The 26,777-nt window shown below is 40.3% G+C and overlaps 2 protein-coding genes across 5 annotated transcripts in view; one reads left to right on the forward strand and one right to left on the reverse strand.

The window, feature by feature from the left end:
• The window catches only part of TRAK2 (trafficking kinesin protein 2), a 66,678-nt gene extending 41,522 nt beyond the window's left edge, over positions 1-25,156 (reverse strand). The window contains exon 1 of one of the 3 annotated variants that reach the window (XM_046018258.1): positions 25,138-25,156. The gene's annotated coding sequence lies outside the window, so the exon portion shown is untranslated. Of the gene's footprint in view, positions 1-24,039; positions 24,192-24,214; positions 24,438-25,137 lie in introns of those variants that run through there. The other 2 variants (XM_046018256.1, XM_046018257.1) reach the window with 2 other exon arrangements.
• STRADB (STE20 related adaptor beta) overlaps positions 24,648-26,777 on the forward strand; it is a 32,752-nt gene continuing 30,622 nt past the window's right edge. Inside the window, exon 1 of one of the 2 annotated variants that reach the window (XM_046018260.1) lies at positions 24,648-24,829. The gene's annotated coding sequence lies outside the window, so the exon portion shown is untranslated. The remainder of the gene's footprint in view (positions 24,830-26,777) is intronic. The other variant, XM_046018259.1, reaches the window with a different exon arrangement.

Raw genomic sequence — 26,777 nt, forward strand, 5'->3', positions numbered from 1 at the left:
AGGCAACCAAAACCATCTACTACCTAAGTCTTTATGTCACACACGATCTGTACGATCTTTCAAATTATCATACTCCAGAGACCTGGATTTATGGATTATAAACCCAGCAGTATATCTTGAAAAACAGAATGGTGACACAAATATAAGAATAAACATGCTAGTGTATAACAGGCCTAGTGCAGGGTCAGCAAACTACTGCCTGAATGCTGAATTTGGCCTGTCACCTGTTTCTGTACAAACTGTGAGCTAAGAATAGTTTTTATATTTTTAAATAGTTGAAAAAAACCCAAGTTAAAATGTTTCCTAATATGTGACAATTATATGAAATTCAAATTTCAGTGTTATAAATGAGAACACAGCCAGACTCATTTGTTGAAATACCGTCCACCTGGTTGTTTTCATGGTACAGTGGGTGAGCTTGGTAACTGTAACAGAGAACTTACAGTTAGGCAAAGCCTAACATATTTCCTATCTGACCTTTTATAGAAAAAGTTGGCCAACTGATCTAGTAGTAAAATGATCCATCACTAAATCAGTGATTTCCTAGATCAACTTCTTAAACATGGAATTCACCCTTTTAGATACTTAAAATCAGATTAATACCTCTTGAGGAAGTTCAGTAAAGAACAGACTTCTACTTTCTGTACCTACAACTGTATTTAAAGTTATTTCAATTTCTAAGAAAGCATTTTTAAAAAAGCACCAAGTTACAAATTTGCTTATGAAGAAAGAAGTAGAGCGAGGAAGGTAAAGAAGAAAGAAGAGAGGGAGGAGGAAAGGGATGTAAAGGGAGAGAACAGAAGCAAGTGCTTCTCATACTGGTCCAAAGTGGTTTTTAAACAGAACTAACCATATTCTAATCAAAGACCATTATGATGACCCAGCAATTGCACTACTCGGTATTTACCCTAAAGATACAAATGTAGTGATCCGAAGGGGCACGTGCACCTGAATGTTTATAGCAGCAATGTCTACAATAGCCAAACTATGGAAAGAACCTAGATGTCCATCAACAGATGAATGGATAAAGAAGATGTGGTATATATACACAATGGAATACTATGCAGCCATCAAAAGAAATGAAATCTTGCCATTTGCGACGACGTGGATGGAACTAGAGGGTGTCATGCTTAGTGAAATAAGTCAATCGGAGAAAGACAACTATCATATGATCTCCCTGATATGAGGACGTAGAGATGAAACATGGGGGGTTAGGGGGATAGGAGAAGAATAAATGAAACAAGATGGGATTGGGAGGGAGACAAACCGTAAGTAACTCTTAATCTCACAAAGCAAACTGAGGGTTGCTGGGGAGAGGGGGGTTGGGAGGGGGGGGGTTATGGACATTGGGGAGGGTATGTGCTATGGTGAGTGCTGTGAAGTGTGTAAACCTGGCGATTCACAGACCTGTACCCCTGGGGATAAAAATACATTATATGTTTATTAAAAAAATAAGAAATAAATAAAAAATTTTTAAAAAGACCATTGTGAAAATCTAATGATAGCCTTGGGACATTCTTCCTGCCGGCCACTTACCCATTAGCTGTCTTAATCTTTAATATTTACATTAGCATTCATATTTTTTTCTTTTTAAAATATTTATATGTATTACACAGAAACAAAAACTATGGACTCTAGATCTTTACTCTAGAGGATCGCTTTTTAATTAGTTTTGGAGGTAGTAGTAACTGTTTAGTGTTAACTCTAAATGCAAGAATAAAGAAAACCAAGTCGAATATAGAACTAAGTCCATCTTCATAGTCACGCAGGAAGAATCTGGACCTCTAGGGTAATCCAGGAACCTGCCTAACGAGACAACTGTGCACCAGGTCAGGGATGATCTGCAAATGATATGCTCTTGCTAGTGACTCTTTAGAACTCAGTAAACCCTTGGGATATGCCCTGGTCTGGATCTGAGCTCCTCAGCAGGATTAGTGTGGAGTAGCAATGCTGAGTATAAAACAATGTATGCACCTTGGCATTAGACAAGCTTGAATTTTCATCTTACTGACTGGTTTCTGACTCTGACCACATTATTTAATAGTTCTTCATTGTAAAGGTGGGAGTGATAATTAACTACTCTTGAGAGGGAGAGTCAAGTATGAGAACTAAATAAAAAAATAGAAATTCCTAGTTTGGTACCTGACATACAGTAGACACTAACATGCTTATTCCCTTCAGCTTCCCCCTTTTGTTTAGGCCTGAAGAACAGATAACATCTTCTGTCTAATATTTCTTAAATTTCTGGCTCAACAGCCAACTCTAAGCTCAGAATAGCTACCCTGTTTATGTAACAGATGTAGGCTAAAGATTGAAAAGTCTTTGTATTGAAAGAGGAAAGGACTAAGCAATAAAGTGACAAGTGCCTTATAAAGCAAGAATTTGAGGGATATTATTACTGAAGCTCATTCCTTCAAGGCTTTGGGGGAAGAGCCACTGTAACAGAAGCTTTAACCATAACTAGTACCTTTATTCGTAGCATGGTAGCTGCATTAGTTTCCTGTTGCTGCTGTAACACATTACCACAAATTTAGTGGTTTACACCAACACCGATTCATTATCTTACAGTTCTGGACACTGAAGGATGAAGTGGTTTTGATGGATCCAAACAAGGTACTGGCAGGACAGTGCTTCCTTGGAAGGCTCTGGGAAGAGTCCACTTCCTGGTCTCTTCTGAGGCTGCACTCCTTGGCTCAGAGCTCCTTCCTTCACCTTCAAAGCCAGTAGCAGGAATCTTCAAATCTCTCCGCCTTCATCGCTATGTAACCCATGCTATGCCAGATCACCGTCTACCTCCCTCATATAAGGACATCTATGATTACATTTAAGGCCCAACTAGATAATCCAGGAGAATCTCCCCATCTCAAAATCCTTAATTTAGTCCCTTCTGCAAAATCCCTTATGCCATATAAGGTAATACTCATAGGTTCCAGGGGATTAGGATCTGGGTGTCTTGGGCAGCCGTTAGTCAGCCTACTACCGTGCTTAAGAACGTGGAAACTGGAGTTAGACTGCCCATATCTGAGTCCCAGTTCCACCACTTACTAGTTGTAGGGCTGGGCAAATTACTTAATCTCATTTTTCATCTGTAAAACGGAACTAATAACGAGGTCTACTTATTTGGTTGCTACGGGGATTACGTGAGTTATGAGAGGATAATAGGAGCACCTACCTCAGAGGGTCGCTGAGGGAATTACATGAGTTAATACATGTAAAGCTCTTAGAACAATGCCTTAGATTACAGTAAGTGCCATGCAAATATTAGTTATTATTTCTATCACCACCAAATAGTACTATTTTATTATCTTTACTGTTTTTGTGCCCCATACAAAGTTGGGAGCAATGTAAACCCGACTCTTGACCACTTAATGGCATCTTCTCTTAACATAAGAAATCCCATTTACTTCCTGCCTTGTAACAAGTGATGTCAGTTTAGCGCCATGAATCATTTTTCTTTCTACCTCTTGAAGCATGAATAAAACAGAAAGCCTGCAGAGCCAGAGTCCTACATGTAGTAGAAACTGCTGGCAAACTCTGGCAAACACAAATGACACATTTTCAGTGCCCCTCCTAGTTTGTACAACATATTCTTAGTACTTCTTTGAGCACCAACTATTTTCCATGCTGGATCTTTACTCACTCTTTTCAGGAACAACTTCACTGCTTTTCTTCAATCAACCAAGCATGCATTATTTAACAAGATGCCAGCCTTTATAAGTCATGCACATGTAGGAGAAAAGAGAGTAAAACAGCCAAGTGACTTATTTAAACAAGAATAAGACTTAAAAAGAACAACCAAAACATGCCATTGGTAGAAATATTGCTGAAGAAAACATGTCTAATGACTTAGCTTGGCCTAGCCATGGAAACAAAGTGGTCAACAGTGTGTGCCAAAATACAGGCCCTGTGCCTTTAAAAAGAATCTTACTACTTCCTTAAAATAGCATGCTATGGCCAAAACAGCCTTACAAAAAAAGGCTAAAACAATAAGAGAAACTTCATCTTAATAGAAGCACAAAGCCTAGAATTAAAGTAAACATAGGATTTTTTTTTTTTAAAGATTTTATTTATTTATTTGACAGACAGAGATCACAAGGAGGCAGAGAGAGAGGGGGAAGCAGGCTCCCTGCTGAGCAGAGAGCCCGATATGGGGCTCGATCCCAGGACTCTGGGATCATGACCTGAGCTGAAGGCAGAGGCTTAACCCACTGAGCCACCCAGGCGCCCCAAACATAGGATTTTTTAAAAGATTTTATTTATTTGTCACAGAGAGACCGAGAAAGAAAGCACACAAGCAGGGGGAGTGGCAGGCAGAGGGAGAAGCAGACTCCCCGCTGAGCAGGGAGCCCAATGCAGGACTCAATCCCAGGACCCTGGGATCATGACCTGAGCCAAATGCAGATGCTTAAGCAACTGAACCATCCAGGTGCCCCTAAATAAAATCGAAGGAGAAGGAGAAGGAGAAGGAGAAGGAGAAGGAGGAGAAGGAGAAGGAGAAGGAGGAGAAGGAGAAGGAGAAGGAGAAGAAGGAGAAGGAGAAGGAGAAGGAGGAGAAGGAGAAGGAGGAGGAGAAGAAGAAGAAGAAGAAGAAGAAGAAGAAGAAGAAGAAGGAGAAGAAGGAGAAGAAAAAGAAGAAGAAGAAGGAGGAGGAGAAGAAGAAGAAGAAGGAGGAGGAGAAGAAGAAGAAGAAGGAGAAAAAGGAGGAGAAGAGGAAGAAGAAGGAGAAAAAGGAGGAGAAAAAGAAGAAGAAGGAGAAAAAGGAGGAGAAAAAGAAGAAGAAGGGGAGGGAGAGGAGGAGGAGGAGGAGGAGGAAGGAGGGGGAGGGGGAGGAGAGGAAGAAGAAGGAGAAGAGGAGGAAGAAGAAAGTTAGGGAAAAAAGGGAGTGTGTGTGTGTGTGTGTGTGTGTGTGTGTGTGACCACCAAAATTCAGCATGAGTGAGCAGCAGAGCTCACAAAGGCAGAGACCACAACACCAAGTCTAGCTGCACTAATGTGCCCTGGAATATGACATTGGCTATATTCAGCACAGCTGGTCTCCAAGCAGTTTTGAAGTACACCCTTAGGAAAAAGGAATTATGCCTAGCAAATACTTTGTCCCTTTTTAGTGATCTTTTTTAAAGATCAGTAGGGTTAGGGCACCTGGAGGGCACAGTCAGTTAAGCATCCAGCTTTTGGTTTCTGCTCGGGTCATGATCTCAGGGGCATGAGAGTAGCCCCACGCAGGCCTCTGTGATCAGTGTAGCATCTGCTTGAGATTCTCTCTCCCTCTGTCTCTCCTTCCTGCTCTCTCTCTTAAATACATACATACATACACACATCTTAAAAAAAAAAATCAGTAGGGTTTCAGAATATGAAAGATATGGAGGCAACTCTACTTACAAACAGGTTGGATTCCAAAAGGCTGTTAAATCCATTAGTTTAAAGGTCCAAAACCATGAGTGAGATTTAGGCTTATGGGCTCTGTGTTTCCTCCTAACTGTGTATTTTGAGCATTTTTAAAAACTGCCCTGTTTTGTTTACAAAAAACATCTGCTGAGGAAGGCAACCCCTCCCTGCCACAATCTCTACCAACAGGAGAAGGGAGTGAACCTCTGGCAGCCAAGGAACCCACACCAGAGCTTCACCTGCAGATTAGGGAAAACGGCGAACCCACGGTGCCATCTGTGGTTTTTGATAAGTTTCCATAACCACCCTTGCATTCCCCATGCTCAGTCTTTAAATTCTTGAACTCCTAACTTTAACTGAATCTTTGACTATATAGGCATCCCACTTTAACGATATTCTCTGCCAAAACCGTTTCAAACATCCACATTTCTTCAACTGCGGCTGTCACTTGCACAGGTATGTCGTAGTTCATGGAACTGTCCTTCAAAATCATCCTTATTGTCTAATCATGTATTTAACATGTGTAATTTTCTCACTTTAAATTTTTTACACTATTTCCACTTTTGTGTCCATCAGTCTCTCACTAACGCTGCTTTTAGGGACAAAATGGGGTTTGTAATATTTATAAAACACCTCAAAACCGTATACATAAAACAAACATGCTACAAATAATAATGGCTGAACTGAAAACGACCATGTGATGGTGATCAGCAGAGCTGAATCTGCTCTGGAGCATACTCTGTCCCTAGCCAGAAAGTTCCTAAAAATTATACATTTTAAGCAGAGCAGTTTGCATTTAAAAAGATTTATAAGAAATGGTGCAAGAACAGGGCTTTTTGTCCCATACATTTAAAGATAGAACTTTAGATGTCTTGTGCTTGGCATTTCATTTCAAGCCAAATATTAAAGGTCTCAAGAAAATTTCAACCCGATGTCGTTTGCAAAGGATAATGAATTTACATCCTCTGAAGTAATCTGGCCCAAACTACTGAAGTGGAAAGGGATACTGTTTCTCTGCACTTTTCCTCAACAAATAGTGAATAGCAAGAGAGTATGTCACAGTTAATAAGTCTTTGTGATTCATCAGGGTCTTCAAATTACTAAGAACTAAAACCACCTCAGCAACACTGAAGAAGGTTCTCTAGGTAAGGAAACACTTGCGAGTCAATGATCAATTTTACAGAAGAGCAGCCACATTATACAACTGTGGCTGCATTTCCATACTTTACCTTTTATAAAGTTAGGCAAATAATCCAAAAGCAAAACAATATTACAGGCTTTTTCAAGAAAGCAAGATCTAATCATTGTCAAAAGCCGTTTTGTTTCATATTTCGCATTTATATCCTCATCAAAGTACAATGACAGTTATCAAAATACTACCCCAATTACAAGGAAAATGTTAAATCATACTTCTATAACTACTCTTTGGGAATTTATAAAACGGGATTTGAAATAAAATATTAAAAGATAGTATTTTATGGTGCTTAAATAATCAAATTTCAGGGGCACCTGGGTGGCTCAGTAGGTTAAACCTCTGCCTTTGGCTCAGGTCATGATCTCCAGGTCCTGGGATCGAGCCCCGCATTGGGCTCTCCGCTCAGCGGGGAGCGTGCTTCCTCTTCTCTCTCTCTCTGCCTGTCTCTCTGCCTACTTGTGATCTCTGTCTGTCAAATAAATAAATAAAATCTTAAAAAAAAATAATCAAATTTCAGCCATCTGGCAAAATCACACATCCAATGTGCTGGAGTACCAGCAATGGCATCTAATAAAAGGTTATCATTACCACTGCATTTTATTTTCAAATCTTAGAAGTATGATACTAACAATATTAAACATGTTAGTAGATTTCTCTACTATAGGAAAGTAGTTTCTCTTTCCTATTTGGCCTTATGATGAATTACATATATTGGTATTCAAAAGTTGATTAGCACCTTTGTATTTGTAATGGACTATGATGTAATACATACTATATAACCCATTTATTTTTGACAGATTCTTATTTACTTCTCCATATACCCTACTGAGTAATATTAAAATTGAGAAATCTATACTTAGATAACTTAATCTCTCTATGCCTCAGTTACCTCATTTATAAAATTGGGACAATCAGAGTACATTTCTTCTAGGTTATGTGGATTAAATGAGTTAATATTTATAAACATATATAATAGTACTTGAACAGTAAACATTATGTATGTGTTAAATATAATTTAAAAGTTAAGTAGATAAAGAGGTAGAATTATAAAATACAAACAATACCGGGGCACCTGGGCGACTCAGTCAGTTAAGTGTCTGACTCTTGATTTCAGCTCAGGTCATGATCTCAGGTCTTAAGATCAAGTCCGGATTTGTCCTCCACGTTTAGTGGGGAGGATGCTTGAGATTCTCTCTCTCCATCTCCCTCTGCCCCTACCCCTCCCACCCTCACTAATAAATAAATAACTTAATTTAAAAAATACAATGAAGGGAGCCTGGGTGGCTCAGTGGGTTGGGCCACTGCCTTCGGCTCAGGTCGTGATCTCGGGGTCCTGGGATCGAGTCCTGCGTCGGGCTCTCTGCCCAGCGGGGAGCCTGCTTCCCTCTCTCTCTCTCTCTCTCTGCCTGCCTCTCCATCTACTTGTGATCTCTCTCTGTCAAATAAATAAATAAAAAAAAAATACAATGAATACCATTTCATGATACCTGGTTATCCAGACATAGAAGATTCAGGATTCAGATTAGTTCCTACCCTTCCACATTGTTAACAGCTCTACTCTCAAAAAAGCACATGCTCTTATAAAAAGCATGGCTATATATCTCACCTGGAACTGCAGTTCTAACAATTATTCTAACCTAAGGTAATCCTTTCTTGTCACTAACCACTGGTGTTAGGGAAACTCTTACAAAAATTTCCTCAAATAAAAAACCCATGGTGAGAATGCATGATGGGAGTATAGCCAATCAAAGGAACCAACAGAAACTACGTAGTCAAATTAAGTATATATGTACCCTAAGATCAGCAATTTTGCTCCTGGTAATTACCTATCTCAAAGAAATTCTCCTATCAGCCTATAAAGAGACATGTAGGAGACTGTCTCCTGTATTACTGTTAGTGATAGTAAGGTGAGGGCCTACTTCCTAAAGAGCAGATTGGTAGGGGCGCCTGGGTGGCTCAGTGGGTTAAAGCCTCTGCCTTCGGCTCAGGTCATGGTCTTGGGGTCCTGGGATTGAGCCCCGCATCGGGCTCTCTGCTCAGCAGGGAGCCTGCTTCCCCACCTCTCTCTGCCTGCCTCTCTGCCTACTTGTGATCGCTGTCTGTCAAATAAATAAATAAAATCTTTAAAAAAAAAGAGCAGATTGGTCAAATGTGGTGGATACACACATGGAGCAACACAGCCCTAGAAATACAGTGCTGAGGGTATAAAGCAAGAAGCAAAATTAGAGAGCTACCATAACGACATTTACACAATAAATTAAATTTTTTCCTGCATTAAATTTATAGACACATCAAAATGCTTGCCTTGTGGGCTGGAAAGTGAGGGATATTTGGAGCAAGGTATGGGATAAAGGGGGAAAATTTAAAAAAAAAAAAACTATGGAAACCCTACTGTTATTTAGGCAGACTGCTTCTCATATAATTATTATTGTGTCTCTTCAATTCTTAAAGTTTGAACATGTGCCTGAATAGGAAACATTTGCTGTATATATTACTACCTACCTACTCTATAGCAGTGTAATTAGATTTCAACTAAGGAATTTTTTTTTTTTAAAGTGAGTTTGGGCCTCAATATTGACATTCTCAGGTGCTTCGTTATCTGGTAAAACTTTGAAGGGAAAACGTTTAAGTTCAAAGACAAGTGTTTAAAAGTAATGAATAAGCTACATTCCACGGGTCAGCAAACTTTTTCTGTAAAAAGCCACGTAGTAAATATTTTAGGCTTTGCAGCCATATAAAGCTTCTATCACCAATTATCTTTGTTGTTTTTTTTCAACCCTTTAACAATGTAAAAACCATTTTTAGCTCGCGTAACTGGCTAAATTTGATCCATAGGCTATAGTTGGTTGACCTCTGGTCTACACCTTAAATCATGGTATTTTGTACCTCGAATAAAAAGCTGTAATGACACCAAACTTTTATTGAAAATGCAATAAACGGCTGAATAAGATTAACAACATCATCTTTTCAAAATTCTACTACTCGGCAGAATCCCATCTTTTACTTGACATTCCAGCGTGACAGTAAGTATCAGAGGAAATAGTACATATATAAAATCCTCAAGATAGAATCGCCTACTAATTACACATCCCAGTTTTATGTCTCTTTCCATCACCCTTTCTTTTTTTCAAACTCCCTTCTACAAAAAATAAAAAAAATAAAAAAAACACTACAAAAAATTGGCTTAGAAATATGAAAAAACAAAGCAAATTATTATCTGGAAGTCAAAAATAATTTAGTGATGTCATACGGCAGTCTAGTCAAAGAAAATAGGATAGAAAATAGCTCAAAGATACTAAATAAATGCAAACCTCAAAAGGGTACACTTCAGTCTCACATTCACAAAACAGTGTTGATTTACTTCCCCAAGAGAAAGAACAACTTGACACTTAAACTCTGTCTGAAATCCTATATCCTTTTAGGACAGCACCCTCTTCTCTGTATGATCCGGCAAAAGAGCTACACGATGTTATACGGTAAATTCAATTGCAATATTGCAAAACCTTGGGGCGCCTGGGTGGCTCAGTGGGTTAAGCCTCTGCCTTCAGCTCAGGTCATGACCTCAGGGTCCTGGGATCGAGCCCCATGTCGGCTCTCTGCTCAGCAGGGAGTCTGCTTCCCTGTCTCTCTCTACCTGCCTCTCTGCCTACTTGTGATCTCTCTCTCTGTTAAATAAATTAAAAAAAAAAAATTGCAAAAGCTTTTTCAGGATAGGGTTTTCTTAGAATTTCTAATGAGTGGAGACTGAGTTTAGTATGAGTTATTTAACTATTTGGAAGTTTGATAAATGGAGAAACTAAGACTGACTAAAAGGGTTATTATTATCACATCATACCTAATAAGGTACACATTTCATCATCTTAATATACGACAGCAGAGTTCCTCTTAGGAAACAAATGTTTTTTGTTTGAGAAAATACACAGAAAAGCCACTTGTGGAAGGTGAGGGCTTGCAGCATCAAAAGGAAGGCTAAAATGTTCTGCATTAAGACTAGGGAAGTAACTAGGGGCGCCTGGGTGGCTCAGTGGGTTGAGCCTCTACCTTCGGTTCAGGTCGTGATCTCAGGGTCCTGGGATCGAGCCCCACGTCGGGCTCTCTGCTCAGCGGGGAGCCTGCTTCCTCCACTCTCTCTCTGCCTTCCTCTCTGCCTACTTGTGGTCTCTATCTGTCAAATAAATAAAATCTTAAAAAAAAAAAAAAAGACTAGGGAAGTAACTGTTTTTTCTTTCTCTGGAGAGGGAGAGAGAAGGCAAGGGAAAGAAACCCTCTCCAGATGACAATAGCTCGGAGGCCACAAGAACACCAGGAATTTGCAGAAATCTTAGGGAGGGTTTTGGTTTCCCCATAACATCAAACTGGAGGTTCAAGCCAACTATTTAGCTTTTTAAATAAAGAGCCTGTCTGGACACTCAGCTGATCGTTGGGTTATAGACATATTACAATATTTGTTCACGAGAGCAACTGATGTCAAGAATTTATATTCTGAGAATTAAAATCAGCAGAGCTATTATATTTAAAAAAAATTTTTTTAAACAGAAATTTATGTCCTTTTGATTTAAAAAAAAGGAAAAAAAATTATAGGTCTTCAAAATGAGTAATGCAAAGTAAATGGCATTATAGAGTTTGGGATTTCCTGTTCTCTTTACTAAAAATAGGGGGAAACATCTTGAGCAGAGACATTTTATACAACAGATTCCACAAAAGGGTATGTAATCTATTTCTACAACCAAATAAATTCTTCCCCAACACATCAGAAAGTACTTTCTTCCAATGTTGACCGGCAAAATTTAGGTAGTAGATTAAATCAAGAGACATCATCATCTGAAAACCTACAGAGTTCACGGGAGATTAGGAATAAATTGAACAGATGTAAGCTGGCAGACTTAAGTGTATTACTGTATAATCTGGTCTTCAGAGCTTACCTTCCAGTAAAATAGCTAAGACCCACTGAAACACCATTTTAACACCGCAGGAGGGTAAATACAAAGTTTAAAAACAGAAATAATAAAAGTTAGAGAACCTGTGTCTTCCTTTCTTCTTGACCCTTCTAACAATCAAATGGAAACTTGCTTTTGGTGGTTTAAGATGATCCTAAATCCTTCAGTTATTTTAAATTTGTAATACTTAAAAGCCTTTCGAAGTAGAAGTTTCTAAAAGATGCCAAAAGAAAACTGTAAAGCACTACAGCTCTTCAGATCAGCAAAGTAATCAGTGGCACCAGGACATGCAATCTTATATGACCAGGAACAGGGTGTAACTTAAAATGGGGTGAGTGGTCAGGACAGAATATTGTTATTATTATTATTTTTAAAGATTTTATTTATTTATTTGACAGACAGAGATCACAAGTAGGCAGAGAGGCAGACAGAGAGAGAGGAGGAAGCAGGCTCTCCGTGGAGCAGAGAGCTCAATGTGGGGCTCTATCCCAGGACCCTGGGATCATGACCTGAGCTGAAGACAGAGGCTTTAACCCACTGAGCCACCCAGGTGCCCCGAGACAGAATATTATTAGCATATTTATAAACATATATATTTCTAGAATGACTTCTTTTTTTTAAAAAAGGATTGTATTTATTTCTTGTAGAAACAGAGAGAGTGCACACAGGGAGAGTGAGAGAGAGAAACTGAGCAGAGAATCTGATACGGGACTCGCCCCCAGGACCCTGAGATTATGACCTGAGCTGAAAGCAGATACTTAACATATTGAGCCATCTAGGTGTCCTCTAGAATGATTTCTAGAATTCTGCATTTCTAGACATATAACCATTTCAGTATTGTAGCTCTACAAAGCAAAAAGACGTTCAAGTTACACTGAGGTTTGAATATTAGTCATTGTTTTTCAAATCTGTCACAATTAACTACAGGACTTCAAGATAAAGGGGAGAACTGACATGTAATGGAGATTCTGGCTTTCCAGTGAAATTCAGGAACAAAGCAAGAACAGATCCATTTTTTGAGCTCTGGCTATTATCTGCCACTCAGGAAACAAGAGTCTGAGCTTGATGGGCACAGTAATAGGCAGCTGAGAACATTTAGGAACCCTCTTTCTCCACCTGCCTTATTAATGGCTGGTAGTCCCAGTTCCTCAGCATTTTATCATAGGCCTTCTCCTTTCTCTCTTAAGGAATCTCATCTACTTCAAAGGCCTTCATTTCCAATTATATTATAATTACTTCCCCAGTCTCTACCTTGAGCCGAAACTGGCATATGACTTTAAACTGGACACTCAAAAATCAGCCTGTAATCAATCCCATAAATTCATCACTTTCCAAACTGAAATGATATCCATGAAATGTTTTTTCCTCCTTTACTAATTGTTTATTATCAGTCACCTGATCAACAGAGCCAAAATTCCAAGAGACAACTTTCTTCTCAGTACTTGCTTTCTACGTATTCCTGTCAAGGTACTCTCCAAGCCTGTTGCTACGGCCTTAGTTCAAGCCCTTCTCTTTGGCTACATGGTCTGCCAGTCTCAGACCTTTTCTACTCGGAGCTATAGCGAGTCTCCTCGAATGCCTACTGCTACTCAGCCCTCCCCTCCCCATTCGCTTAGGATACAGTTCCTTGTGCTTCAGATGCCCGCCGTGTCTAAATGTGTATGCGCACTTACCACACACACACACACACACACACACCCCTTTTGTTAACTTGGTTTCTCCCAAAGATTTTTCTACAGGGGAAAAAATATAGTAACTATGGAAACCAAAACATGCCGCTCACTTGATTGTTCTATGATATACTAAGGGCAGGCATCCTGGATATTGATTCCTCTTTAGTGAGTCTGTTTAGTGTATATTTTCCACCAGACCTATCAACTCAGAGTACAGGGAGAAAACTTCAGCTTCTAGATGTGAACAATGGAATAGGAGACCTCACTGTCCTGTGACACTTGCCCTGAGCAGACAATATCTTCTTTTGACAACGGAAACAACCCAAACTTCTTTGTTAAATTCATGACTTTACTGTAGAATATACCAAGCAAAACTAGCATTATAAAAGTTTTCTAAGATCTGTTTATAATGTTGAACAATTGATAATAAAGACACAAGAGCCTTCTGTGTTTCAAATGAAAAATATATGATAAAGAAATATCTTCTCCATTCTGTTCCAAATTCAGTCTTTTTTAATAATAATAGCTAATGATGACAGAGCACTTACTATGTGCTAGGCATTGGAATAAATGCTTTGTGCATATGATCCTTTTTAATCCTCATAACAACCCTATGATGTATTATTATCGTCATCATTTTATAGATAAGAAAACTGAAGCTTAGTGCGTCGTTAACTTGCCAAGGTAGGAAGGCCCCAGAATCAAACCCATGACTTATGTTTTTCCAAACCAGGGACCTCCAACCTCTGAGCTCTACTAGTAAGAGACTAGGAATATGAAGGACAGTCAGTGTGGGTAGTTTGAGAAATTCTCTCTCTCCACATCGCTTTGTAAAAACACATACTGATTAATGAATAAAGAAAACGACAGGTCTCCAAATTTTTTTTTAATCTCCAATTTTTTCTTAAGTGGTTTATAATTTGCTTTTAGAAAAAAGTCATCTGATCCCAAAGTTGGTTACATTAACAATGAAGCAAAATAATTTCTGATTTTATGTATATCACATGCCGTAAGAACTCCATATCTGAGTTTGATTTTGTCTTTTTAAAAAAAGATTTTATTTATTTATTTGAAAAAGAGAGAGAGAGCACACGTGTATACATGCCCACGAGCGGAGTTGGGGGGAGGCAAAGGGAGAGAGAGAAGCAGACTCCCTGATGAGCAGGAAGCCAGATGTGGAATTTGATCCCAGGACCCTGGGATCACAACCTGAGCCACCCAGGCTTTAAAAGGGCTGTTCTACAGTATCAAGAAAATAATGCAGATGTATTACCATAAATTGGGAATAATTCTGTTATGTGTTCTGAGCTGCTAAAATTAGTGGAATATAGACCAAAATATATACTTATTCCAATAAATTTAGTCCACCTGTACCTTAGTATCTTACAAATACCAGCCCTTCAATATTTATCGAATGAATCAACCTCTCATCAAGTTACATCCTTGCAATCTGTAGTAGGGAGAAAAATGAAACTACATTAGAAACCTAAGACTGTCAGAGCATTTGAAAATTGATGGCTTTCTTAGCCCAATTTATAAAAAGCTATATAGGCTTCTTATGCATTTCAATAAAAGATGTTAGTTATGGGCAGAGCTATGGCAAAGAAGCCCACCAGCTACAATGAAGCTGCAAACATTCCCTAGAGATGGGTTTGGCACATTGGCAAAACCCACACAAAATTTAATAGCAACCCCCCCCCCCCACCAAGTTTTCTTATTTTAAAAACATTGGTAGTAGGATATTTTCCCCCTCAAGTTAAGACATTGAAGGAGAAAAGTCCAACTGCTATGGGAGGGGGAAAAAAGTCCCTAGATAGAACAGACTGAAAAGAATCTGATGACTCAGGGTCATTACTATGACTAGCAATCACTGCATTATAACATAGTGACTACAGCTATAACCTCCAGGATTATAAGTTCTTAAATAGCACTTTTTCCCTACAATAAACGGTGTGAAATGTTAATTTTGAGGAGATTTTAAGTTACTTCTCATTTTGTTCTCCCCCTTACCAGGAGGCTATCAATGATGACACTCGGCTGATGCACTGTGCCTCTCTGCTTCCTCCCCTGCTGTTGGCTGAGAAACCAGATAACCAGGTTATCAGAGAACCCAGAAGGTGTCTGCATGAGACTGAACCCTAGGACTTGTTTTTCTGCCCTTGGCTGGTTCCTCTAGTACCTCTTTCTTTCATGCCTCCAGCACACGGGATTTAGTTGGCTTGCTTCTCTTCCTTTAGCAATCTTGTCAAGTGCTTTTCTCACCTGGTGTTCTTTTTTCTTTTCCGTAGGCTGGCTATGAGAATACACTCTGTCCCTTCTTTACTGTCTCCAAAGAAAAGTATAGGTTTTTCTCTCTTGTGAGAATTGTAATGTTAATTGCTACAGAGAAATACATAGTGGATTACAAACATGGAAAAAATGGTTTAGTGAAGTCTTAAAATTTTTCATTATGATTTCATTCCTTCATCAGTACATACTGACTCCTCATCTCGGGTGTTATCAGAAGACTATGTGCTCACTTTCTTGCTACAACACTGTAAGCTCCCTGAATGAGGTATTTTATTTTTGTATGCCCCGAAGCTAAAAGCAACAGATAAACAGTAGGCTTGCAATACATGCCTAACTATAAGCTTAAGCGTGAAAAATGCCAATACACTGAATTACAGAAGTAATTTAACGAACAAAACTGGTTACTAATACATTTCAGTCCAACATCAATTAAATGAATTGCCTTGAAAAATTAAAGCAAAGATTGAACATTTGAAAGAAAACAATTATTTTCTTTATGAAATACACTATCAGTTTGCTATTAAAAGGGTGCTTTATTATTTCTAAAGCAATAACACAGTACCCACTTTTCCTGTAGAAACTAAAAGGAACTAGTTGTCAGTGTCATAGGAAGGCTAAATTGGAATCTCTGGCTTTCGCTTAGTTTTATCACATTTTCTACTAGCAGCATTTGCAGCTGTTTATGGGTGCATTTAAAACAAGGCCCACATAAAAAGCCCAGGATGGGTTGGAAAAAAAAAAAATAAAATAAAATAAGGCCCACATTAATCTAAGAAACATAATAGATGAACATAGGGAAAGGGAAGGAAAAATAAAATAAGATAAAAAGAGAGAGAGGGGCAAACTATAAGAGACTCTCAACCATAGAGAACAAACTGAGGGTTGTTGGATGGGAGGCGGGGGGATGGGCTAAATGGCGGTCGGGTATTAAGGAGGGCACTTGGGATGAGCACTGGGTGTTCTATATAAGTGATGAATCACTAAATTCTACTCCTGAAATCAATACTACACTATATGTTAACTTGAATTTAAATAAAAACTTGGAAAAAAAATATAGTGACAAAATAAACTCATAAAAAATAAAATGAGCCCCACATCAAATGAAAATGATCAAGTATCTTCTTAAAAAACGCACAACTAAGTCTCCTCTGTAGTCTTCTGAACTTCCAACTAAAATTAAAACAAAGGAAAAGACAGTGGTTTAGCTTCGTACTAGCTAAAGAGATAAAAATGGTTGAAAAAAATTTGTTAAGTTGTTAAGTTATGTGCTTCAGGAACAACAGTACCATCTCAGAGACATCTTAGTTGGTATCTAGTCTCCTCCTCTTCCTTGCTTCCTTCAGACAGAGAAGGCTCTTTCTTAACTAACAAGTTTCCCTTTGTTTTGATTTATACCACTGGCCTGAATAACCTCGAAGTACCACACACGACATGCCGGTGACTGAAAGTAGTAAGAATAGAAAGCAGAGCTTTGGCACTTGGCCCTCTAACATGTATTTACTTTCCTTAAGTGATGAATTTTTGAAAAGTTCATTTTCTAAGTTGCCATGCATTTTAAATATAGAGAAGTAGTTAAGTTCTCCTGAAAAGGTCACAAAACCATGGGAAATGGGTCATCCCCTGTGGGCCTCACACCATAGCCATGCCCTCCATTAGCCTCTTAAATGTCCTTTTCTGAGACAATTCCATACCATGTCTTTTATACTCATCTCTGAACCCCCATCTGTTCTCTACCTCTCTTACTTTTATTCCTCCCACCAATAAATCCACATAGTCTAGAGCTAGCTTTCTCTCCAAACTCTGAGAATTAAAATTAAGTACAAGATTAACCTTAATCACGTACATGCACACTCAATGGGAGTGTAATTTAGCAATCCTCTTAGAAAAGAGAACTAGGTGGCTGGAAGACATAAGGGGGAGAGAAGCTTATTTTTCATCATATGCCTTTCAATTTGTCTACATATCTATGTCCATCCAGTGAAAAAATAATGAAATATGTTACTCAAAAGTGTCTGTTCCCAGAGCGCCTGGGTGGCTCAGTGGGTTACGCCTCATGATCATGAGGTCATGATCTCAGGGTCCTGGGATCAAGGCCCGCATTGGGATCTTCCCCCTCTCTCTGCCTGCCTCTCTGCCTACTTGTGATCTCTCTCTGTGTCAGTAAATAAATAAAATCTTTTAAAAAAAAAAGTCTCTATTCCTGACTTACTTACTTCTCTAAACTTTGCTCTACCAGTTATCCCTATCCACTAGCCATACCCTCTTCCTTGGCCTATTACAATGTTCAAAATCTTCTAGTTTATTAAAAACAGGTAAAATTAAAGTTTAAAAATTCCCTTCCTCGAAATTCCAGGTTCCCCGCTAGCTACTGCCCTCTGTCCTCAGTCAGGTGTCTTCAGAGTATTTACTCTCCTTTTTCCTCCTCTTTTATTCACATCGCAACCCTACAACCTGGTTTCTCCTAAAACCGCCTTCCCTTCAGTCAACAAAAGGCTCTGCTAACCAACCCATGGTACTTCCTTAGTTGTTCTCTTAAGTATCTCTGGTTCAATACTGTTGACTACTTCCTACTTCCTACTTTCCTATGGCTCTCCCGAAACCTACATCTTAAAATGAAGGCACTTTCTCAAATCCCTTCATTGGATCACCCAGTTCCCTTCCCTTGATCCTTATTGGTAAACATTATATAGTCTAATACCTCAAATTTACCCACTTCTCTTCAGACCCTCTTCTATCATCCAATTCTACCAATCATTGTCTCTTAGTCTACGAACTAACCTCTTAACAGGCCTCCGTGCTCAATTTCTTGGTTTCTTTCTTCTCTGTAAGACAAGAAAATGTTTTAAAAACTAAACTCCTTAAAAACAAACAAACCAACCAACCTAGAATAAAATCCACAAACGAAAAACCTAGAATAAAATCCACACATCTGGTGTAGTCTCGCCCCTGACTACTTCTCTTTATCCATCTTGCCCCTCTCTTTGCTCAGACTCAGCCACAGAGTCACAGCCTTGTGTCAGGCTTGTTTACTTCCTCATCACACTCTCTGGATCTTTGTAACTGTTCCCTGTACCTGGAATAGTCTTCTCTCTTGTTCTTTATATGGTAACTACTTCTCCCCCTTCCAATCTCAGCTGAAAAATTATCCTCAGGGAGAAGTTACCAGTCCACCTGATCTGAAACAGCCTCCCCTGCCATCTTTATTTTCTAACTCAGCATCTAAGATGTTTCTTTCACAACATATATTACAACTTACTTCCAGGAACAAAGGGGAAGTGCTACCTTCTCCCTTTCTTCTTTCTTGCGATCAGAATGAGAATATAACGGCAGGAGTTTAAGCAACTCAACACATACTTATTGTTAAATGAACTACTCACTGAATTGGTGGGTGAATTCTTTCACCATTAACACACATATCAACACTACTGTTACACAAATAGTGTAACACTCTTAAATTAGAGCCAGTTTTATTTGAGCTATTCCTTCTTTATTGTCAGAAAGCTTTCTAAAGAGAAAAAACCTGAAGATTGGCAAACACTGACAGATATATATGGATAAGCTTCCGAGACCTCAATGATCTTAAAAACATGGATTAGTTACACCTATATACTTCGAGTACGCTCATTTTCTAGCACAAATAAATCGTAACAGAGCATAAACAGGATATCCCCAAGGTTATGTGAGTCAGTAGTATAGCTAGAACATCACATATTAAGAAGCCTATTACCTAAGAAATTTCAATAAAGTTACCTGAGCTAATAACTGGTCAATCAGCTACTCACTGGACAGTTTTCAATAAATGCCTCTTGAATTAAACTGAAAGGGGCGCCCCTTAATGACTGCCACCCAGGTGCCCCTTTCAGTTTAATTTAAGAGGCATTTATTGAAAACTGTCTAATAAACTGAAAAGAGATTAAAAAAAAAGTGGTATGCAACAGCATACAACAGTATATGATCTGCCTTAAGGGAAGTTAAAGACCTAAGAAATCTGAGATCTATTAGGGAGAGCTCTAATGAGTTCCAGGATCTAGATTACATCTAAGATCTAATGGTCTGGATATCTAAGAAAAGAAGATAACACCACCAGATCATAAATATTTCACGAGTATTAAATTATACAGTCAGGTGGAGGGAAAGCTCTTTTCTCGCTGAAGTGGTCTGGTTTCACACAGGAGTAAGATTTAAGTGCGTTCCTCAAGGATGGAATGATTTGGAGAGTGAGAGGGGGAGTAGCCAGTAGGTCAAGGACAAAGGAAGAAAAAGAAACCCCAAAGCAAACAGGTGACTGAGCCAGTTTGGCAACAATGTACAGACCAATTTAAGTGGGAATGATTACTGGGAAAGTATTTGGAACTTTGAATATGACAAGTTCTGGTTAAGAAGTCTGAACTTAACCCCACAGTAAACAAGTTTCTGACCCCTGAGGGACACCTGGCTACCCAGTTCAAATGCCACTTTTTCCCAATGCCAGATTTTCCAGAAGCCCCAACTTGAAGTAAGATTACTTCCCAATACTCTCCACTTTTTTCTAAAACATTTTTTAACCATGTAATTATTCCTTATCTCCTCTGATAAACTATATACTCCCTATAGCATACATACCCAATTTATTTTTTCTATCACTCCCTCCTCCTTTCATAGGTAGTTGAAGATCTTGATAAATAATACATGGCAACATGTGGTATAATGGCTAGGACCACAGGCTCTGAAGACAGACTGCTTAAGACTGAATGTAACACTGTCATTAGCTGTGCGACCATGGGTGAGTAACTTAACCTCTCTGTGCTTCGATATCTTTATGTATAAAATGGAAATAGCAACTATTTCAGAAGGTTGTCAAAGGACTTGGCTTAGAACAGTGTAAGCACCATGAAAAGTGTCTGTTAATGGGAAAATACTGACTATTCTATGACAGTTGAATCTTTATTTACTTACGGAAAGCAAAATGTCAAAAGTAAAGCCACTTTCTAGGTACTAAGAGGTACACATAAATTCCTCCTAAACTCTCTATGTTGGCCCTAAGGGTTAGCTGTGCCCTTTAAAATCTCCCTTATGTTAACAATAGTTTTGTCTTAGTTTGACATTTCAATATTCTGAGAAAATATTTAGTTCAGCTTCCACCTAATTGATCTTCTTGCTTCCAGTCTTACTCCCTTTAATCCGTCCTACACAAAGGTCAGAGTAGTCTTTCTAAAATGAATATTCAATATTTTTCCTCTGCTAGAAACCCTCTCCATTCCATCCCCTTAAGATAAAGTTCAGCTTCTTAGTATTGCATACAAAACTGTCCTAATAGGGCCCAGTCGAATCTCCAGCTTTCTCTCTCAACACTTCTTACAGTGAAACCTAATCACCTAGCACACCTCAAAGGCTTTTTGTACGTCATTCGTTTTTGCTAGAACATCCCTGAATCAGTCTGCAAGGACTGTCATAACAAAATACCACAGACCGAGTAGCTTAAATGAAAGAAATGTATTTCCTCACAGTTGTGGAGGCTAGAAGTTGAATATCAAAGTGTTGGCAGCCTTGGTTTCTCCTGAGGCTTGCAGATGCCCACCTTCTCAATGTGCTCTCACGTAATTTTTTCCTCCGTGCACACATCCTTGGTGTCTCTTTTTGTTTCTACAGTTGTTTTTATAAAGACACCAGTCAGAATGAATTATGACCTACCCTAAATGCCCCATTTAAGTCAATCACCTCCTCAAAGGCCCTGTCTCCAAATACAGTCATACTCCGAAGTTATAGGGGTTAGGACTTTAACATACAAATTTGGTGGGTACAATTCTATTCCAAACAGCCCCTTCACCTTTTCTTTGCCCAGGCTAATTCCCATTTGTTTTTCTTAGATGGGACTAAGCTTCTCACCCTATAGACAGAGTTCACTGCCCTTTCTCTGTTTCTACCTCTGCATTTCTACCTCTGTAGGCTGCATTCTGGATACTGCTGTCCTATTAATACACTATTAATAACTGTGTCTCTCCCTCTTCAGACTCTATTTCTTAAGAGCAGGGGCCAAATCCCTAGCACTTAGCACAGTGTCTGGCCCATCAAAGATATTTAATAAAGATCTGGTTTTTAAGGGAAAGTAGAAGAAAGAAGAAGGGCTTTGAAGAAAGGCAAGAGTAGGTTCAAACCTTGGTTCAACCATTCACTTGTAGCTTTGGGCAGTGACTAAACGCTGAACTTACATTCTATTCAACGTAGTTGTACTGATAAATGATCTAATTATAATAAAAACACCCAGAAGTGGGGTGTTTTACTGAGCAGATGCTCAGTAAATGTTAAAAATTCTGAGTGTGCCTGGGTTTGACACCCAGTTCTACCACTTTGTAGATGAATTACCCTGGACGTGTAAATTTACCCTCTGCTTTAGCTGCCTATCTACAAAAATACCTCATAGTGCTATCGTGAGGGTAATCTAGGTAAAATGTTAAGACAGGTATCTAAATGTAGTAAGTACTACGTAAATGTTTCCTATTACTACATGAACACTGCAGGTCTGAGCAAATATGACTGGAAGCCATGAATAATTTAGTCCCTTCATTTACTAAGTCATTTTAAATGCATTACCTTAATGCCTCAGATTTCTTAACAACTAAGTAAGATGGTAACTAGGAGGTTCAAAAACTGTTACAAATAATATAAAGAGCTCAAAATAATCATGAAATTATATACTACTATCTGTCTCGTTCCTTATATTGGTGTTTAACTTATTTTGAGTACTGATGTAAAATTTTTAAGGAACTAGTTTTTCTACTCTTTGTTACTACTGATGTTAACCATGATTTCCAGTTCCCAGTGGAGAATCATATCTTTGGCTCATTATTTTCAATTGCAGAATTGGAAAGGACCTTAAGTAAACTGAGGTAGATTTGGAATGGCCTTTTGGGGTCATAATGAGCAGCTCTGTTGGGTACAGGAATGGCAAGGACAGAGAACACTTTGTTCAAAAGTACTAAAGCAGGGCGCCTGGGTGGCTCAGTGGGTTAAGCCGCTGCCTTCGGCTCAGGTCATGATCTCAGGGTCCTGGGATCGAGTCCCACATCATGCTCTCTGCTCTCTGCTTGGCAGGGAGCCTGCTTCCCTCTCTCTTTCTCTCTGCCTGCCTCTCCGCCTACTTGTGATCTCTCTCTCTCGCTGTCAAATAAATAAATAAATAAAATCTTATATAAAAAAAAAAAAAAGTACTAAAGCAGGGGTTCAGAACTTCCAGAGAGTCAAGGTGTATAAGGAACCAGTATTAGGAAATAATGCTGGAAAATAGTTTTCAATCATCCAAACTTTAAGGTGAGTCATTTCTGACATAGGTACAACTTACCTGACTTATCACTTTGACACAAGACAGATCTAGGTCTTATAACTTCAGCAAAACCTTTGAGCATCAGATTAGCACAACAGGGTTATTATGGTGCTTAATTGAGTGAACATATATAGAGCTCATGACCAGTGTACCTGGCTGATTAACAGTACAGCTGTCTTGAACATGGGTTTGAACTGTAAGTAAGGGTCCACTTATACACAGATTTTTTTCGATACAGTACAGTAAATGTTATTTTCTTTTCTTTATAATTTTCTTAACATTTTCTTTTTTCTAGCTTGCATTTTCAACTGTATGTGCCCCGACCCCCCTGTTGTTCAAGGGTCAAATGTACTCAAATGTTTGTTCTTTCTTATGACTCCTTCAACATATGAATATAAATCTGTAAAATAACAAGACACTATCTTTCATACATGTGCTTGCTGAATGTCTGAGACTTGTTGAACATTAATTTTAAAAATAGAAAGCTGGAAAAACTGCTGAGATGATAAAGTGTCTCCATCCCTGCCCCTTCCCACCACCAAATGTCCTTCACAGTTTGTTCTGAAGTGTCATGTAGACACGATTAACATGCTATTTGGAGATCACTGTAACTCAGACTTCCAATGCTACAGCAAAGATTTGAAGGTCAGGACAAATGTCCTGAAATATAGTTTTCTTTTAAAAAAACTGGAAAAGTACATGTCATTTTATTTCCACGGTCTAGTCTAGCTTGATGACTTTCCAGTGAAAAGTTACTGCTTTGGGGGTTTCCTCTTTTCTTTTCTTTCTTTTTTTTTTCTGGCTCAGAAATATCAGGTTTTAAATATAAGATTCGTGGGCAATGAACTGAATTCACCATCATTATTATGACCCAGAACACTTGTAAGTGTTTAGGAGATTATCTTTACGCTGGTACTAACAAGGACATCTGCCAACATCTATTATTTACGCTTGAAACTGAAGTTAATCGTTTCTGTATCTGGCTCAAAATCAGTCGCAAGAAAAGCCCAACTCAGCATAGAACGAGCTCTTTGCAATATCCTCTCCTTTCGCTCACATCACAGATGGTGACCGAGGTTTAAGGTTTAGTGTCCAGACGCTAAAGACGCTCATCGCGCAGGGATGGGGTTCCAGGTGGATGCTCTCCGGCAAAGAATGAGATGCTGCCAATCCTCAGAGGTGCAGCTGAGATGAACCCGGAGACCACAGCCCAGCGCCCATCACTTCGCACCCACACTTGGGATACAAACCGCTTCTCACCGCGGGGCGGCGAGCCGGCGAAGACCCGGGCCTGCCATACCCAGCCTCCAGCTCTGATGTCCGCGCCGCGCGTGACCTCCGAGGACCGGGAGGAGCTCGGGGCGGGGGAGGCTCCTCGGCTTTCAGGAGAAGTTGACAAGGGCAAGTTCGAGTCACGCGCAGGAATGTTACTCACGGGAATGGCCCGACGTCCTCCGTCCTCCGCCCGCTCTTCTTCAGGGAATAGGATCTAAAGCGGCGGCAGCCTGAGAGCTGCAGCCGAAGCGGCCGCGGCTTGCAGTAAGCGCCCGGGCGTGGCAGGGACCGCCAGGCGACTTCACAACATCATCATTCGGCGACTTCGGTTTTGCAGCAAGGCCGGCTCCCGAGCAGCCCCGCACACTGGAGAAGAACGGAGACCCACTCTCCCAGCAGTCTCCACGGCGCCAGCGCGCGACCTGCCGGGAATTGTGGTTTCGCGTCCGTCCGCCCCCCTCACCCTTCCGAGTTGTTGCGAGTTTGTCCCGCCCTCAGGCTAGAAGGCCCCGCCCTCTAGCCGCCTGGCCCCGGGGCGGGAGGCGGGGCCGCAAGCCTGGGGCTAGTCCAGTCCCGGCGGACTGCCTGGGGCTGGGGCAGAGTTCCAGGCCCGCAGTCCCAGTCCGGGTCGCGCCGCCTTGCTGCGCCCCGCGGCCCGCGCTGGGAGCGGGTCTTGTGCGCTCGCGGTGCCCCTCGGCGGGCTGGGCTCCCGGGGCCCATAGGCCCCGCACCGTTGGCCGCCTGAGGAGAGTTGCTGGTCGTGGGCGCCGCCAGGGTAATGAAGGCAGGCCGTTTGGGGTCTGGGGGGAGGTGGAGGGCCGGGTCGGGGACGTGAGGGAGCGCGGCTTGGTCCGCGCCGGCGTCCGCGTCGGGAACCCCGAGGCTAGAACTCGCCGCTCAGCCTCGAACTCAAGCCCGGGTAGCCGGCGGAGCGGCGGCTGGAGTCCCGCGTGGCGCGACGAGGCGAGCGGCCCCCGAGCCCGGGCCGCCCGGTGGCGGAGGCACCTGCGTTCGGGGTAGGCGGTGCTTGCCAGGTGCGCGGGGCGCGGGTTCCGCGAGGTCCTCTCTGCCCCCACCTCTCACCTTTGGCAGCGCTCCCGATCCCGGAGGAGTTTCCAAACAGAAGACACCCCCTGGCCGCGGTTCCGTGTCCCACCTTCTGCGAGTTCGCTGTCGCGATCTCCCAAAGCAGGACTCGGAAGGAACCTCTTCCAAAATTAAATGGTCCAGCTTCGTTTTGTTCTCAGTATTTAAATGCAGCGTTGTGGTTTTTCCTCGTGGGATTGTTGTGTCTGTCCAATACCCTTTTCCTCAAAACTTGGTCCGGATTTTGTGACACAGCGTCTGCCCAGCACAGAGTCCGCCTGGCGCACAGTAGGCACTCAGGAAATGTGTTTTGAAAGCATGAGTCACGATACTAAGTTTGGAAAATCTTACGGAGCTGTGCGTCGCTATAATTTTTAAGACTTTATGGCTTCTCAAGATTCCTTTGAAAATTACAGTAATTTTAAGGCTCAGCAGAGTTAAATCGGTTTTTGGGTTTTTGTTTTTTTGCATTCCCTGTAACAATGGCCTCTGTTGGATGCCTGAATTAATTCAAAATCCGAGTTTTGTAAATAAATGCCGCCCTATGATTTTCACAGACATTGTTAACCTTTGATATTAAAGCCTTTAGACGAACCATTCTTTACTGTAAGTAAATGAGCTCTATGATTTTCACAGACGTTGTTAACCTTTAATATTGAGGCCTTTGGACGAACCATTCTATAATGGAGCAAACTTAAATTATTTACAAAGCTTTACCCTAATTAGCTAGTTAGACACAAATGCAAGGGACCACACTGATGTAATATATTTAAAAATATAGGTCTCATGTATGATTTCTTTAAAAAGTTGTGTCTTTGTATTAGTGAAAGAGCAAGCAGGCGAAAATTATGACAGTGAATCTGTCCCTTCCACTCAAGGTACAGCTGCTCCCTTGACCTCAAAATGTCTTGTAAAATTATCTCTTAATCGTCTGGCATATCTAAAGCAGAAACCTGTGGGATTAAATCACCCCAGTGGGACAACTCCTTTAGTACTAACAAGTCTTATAAATGGTGTCAGTTCCTTCTGAGTTTTCAGAAATACAGATAATGTAATGGAATTTAAAGTTTTTTATTGTTACTTAAGAACTTACTGATAAGAAGTGGAAAAAGAAAGAAACCAGAAAATTGTGTTAATCATGACCTCCCTAATCCTTCTGTTTGTGGGAATGTAAACTGCAAGTAGTTAGGGCCTTGTCTACCCTGATCACCAGTGAGTGTCCCCAGTGCAGACCATGGTAGCCATTCATTATTAAACACGTGGTGGAATGAATACTCGGCTGCTTCAGATTAACAGTGTAATGACTTTCTACATGTGTATGGTTTCTTCATTTATTTGGACATTTCTTAGAGTTGGTTAGGAGGGGTGAGAATTTTACTGCATTAAAAGGTATGAGTATTTTCATGGTTATTGAAACATTGCCAACTTGCTTTCCAAATGAACCTTAACCTTTTTCAGTTGAATGTACCTTTCAGAGCATCCACTCAAGCTCTTACATTGGTACAGTGTTTGGTGGTTATGAGCTCTTTCAGATGAAGTATCTCATTTGATCTCAACCACCCTGGAAGGTGGGCAGGGCGGGTATCGCTTTCCCCCTTTTGTTAGACAGCAAACTACTGCACTGCCTTAAATTGGTG

Source organism: Meles meles, chromosome 9 (assembly GCF_922984935.1).
Source record: "Meles meles chromosome 9, mMelMel3.1 paternal haplotype, whole genome shotgun sequence".
NCBI lineage: Eukaryota > Metazoa > Chordata > Mammalia > Carnivora > Mustelidae > Meles > Meles meles.